The sequence below is a fragment of the Amia ocellicauda genome (assembly GCF_036373705.1).
Source record: "Amia ocellicauda isolate fAmiCal2 chromosome 11 unlocalized genomic scaffold, fAmiCal2.hap1 SUPER_11_unloc_3, whole genome shotgun sequence".
NCBI classification, from domain to species: Eukaryota; Metazoa; Chordata; class Actinopteri; order Amiiformes; family Amiidae; genus Amia; species Amia ocellicauda.
Window position 1 is genome coordinate 808,387 of NW_027102661.1, and position 1,822 is coordinate 810,208.

The 1,822-nt window shown below is 50.2% G+C and overlaps 1 non-coding gene across 1 annotated transcript; it reads right to left on the reverse strand.

The window, feature by feature from the left end:
• Window positions 1-1,545: 1,545 nt before the first annotated feature.
• On the reverse strand, window positions 1,546-1,618 carry trnav-aac (transfer RNA valine (anticodon AAC)). Its single transcript has one exon. It is a non-coding gene; the product is annotated as a tRNA-Val (tRNA).
• Window positions 1,619-1,822: the final 204 nt, after the last annotated feature.

Sequence of the window (1,822 nt, forward strand, 5' to 3'; positions counted from 1 at the left end):
GCTATTGTGCGTTCTACACCTTACGATAGCAACAAATCTAACTACTGCTTTACTTTAACATTAATAATGACGGTGACTACGACGACAACAAGAACAACAAGAACAACATCAACAACAACATCATCAGATTTTAATTAAAAGTGGCTACACCAGCGTTTACAATTTCAACCTGTCGACGGACGGACGCTCTGAGTGCACCGATTTCGGGCACTCCAATGAAGAAAAACCACCCACCGCCTCCGGGGAACCACGAGGGCAAGCAGGACGAAAAGGACCGGCCCACAGCAGGCTGTTTCCGCCTGATTTCTATCGGGGGACCTTTCGCACGTTAGGCAAACGTGATAACCGCTACACTACGGAAACTGACACTGCGGCCTCTTGCTTCGAACGGTTACCGTTGGAGCCTGCTGGTAAAACGGGCTCAGGCGTTTCAGGTCGGCTAGGCTGTGAGATGGCGTCTGTAGTGCCGCGAAAGGATGCCATTTTCACTGACCTGTTTGGCATTGCTAAAGGGCACATCAGGACACTTCGGAAACTCTTTCAAAGGCAGGACGCCCTGCGCTCTGACAGTGCCTGCACTTAGCCCAACAAGGTGATGCTGAATGGCTTGTTCAAACGGCTGGTGGTCTTCCGTCACCACCAGACTATCAGAGCTATACTGCGCCTTCAACTACATAAGATTAACAGCAATGTCGCCGATCCTGCTACGGTCGTATTGTAACAGCAACAACATGTATCGATTTAAAAGTGTCAGTTCCAGCGCCTCGCAAAGCTACCCTTCTGCGATTGTTTGTTCTCAAGGTCAGGATTTCTTGCCACTCCGAGGAAGAGAAAACAACAGCCACCCTTGGGGCAGAGAGATGGGGGACGGGTAACACGGCACTGGCACACGTGCACCGCGGGTTGTTTCCACCCAGTTTCGAACGGGGACCTTTCGCGTGTGAGGCAAACGTGATAGCCACTACACTACGGAAACCAACCCGTCCTGGTATTTCGAATAACTCCTATCGAAGCCGGCTGGTAAAACGCACACAGGCGTTTCCCGTGGGCCAGCCTGTGAGATAAAGGTTTCTATTTTCACTGACCTATATTGCATTGCTCAAGGGCACATCAGGACACTTTGGAAACTCTTTCAAAGGAAGAACGCCCTGAGCAATGACAAGACTTACACTTACCCCAACAAGGTGATGCTCAATGGCTTGTTCAAACAGCTGCTGCTCGTCTTGTGCCACCATCAGACAATCACAGAGCTATTGTGCCTTCTGCACCTTACGGTAGCAACAAATCTAACTACTGCTTTACTTTAACAATAATAATGACGGCGACCACGACGACAACAAGAACAACAACAAGAACAACAACAACAACATCATCATCATCAGATTTTAATTAAAAGTGGCTACACCAGCGTTTACAATTTCAACCTGTCGACGGACGGACGCTCTGAGAGCACCGATTTCGGGCACTCCAATGAAGAAAAGCTACCCACCGCCTCCGGGGAACCACGAGGGCAAACAGGATGAAATGGACCGGCCCACAGCAGGCTGTTTCCGCCCGGTTTCGAACCGGGGACCTTTCGCGTGTTAGGCGAACGTGATAACCGCTACACTACGGAAACTGACACCGCCACGTCTTGCTTCAAACGATTACCGTTGAAGCCTGCTCGTAAAACGGGCTCACGCATTTCAGGTCGGCTAGACTGTGAGATGGCGTCTGAAGTGCTGCGAAAGGATGCCATTTTCACAGACCTGTTTGGCATTGCTAAAGGGCACATCAGGACACTTTGGAAACTCTTTCAAAGGCAGGTCGCCCTGCGCTTTAA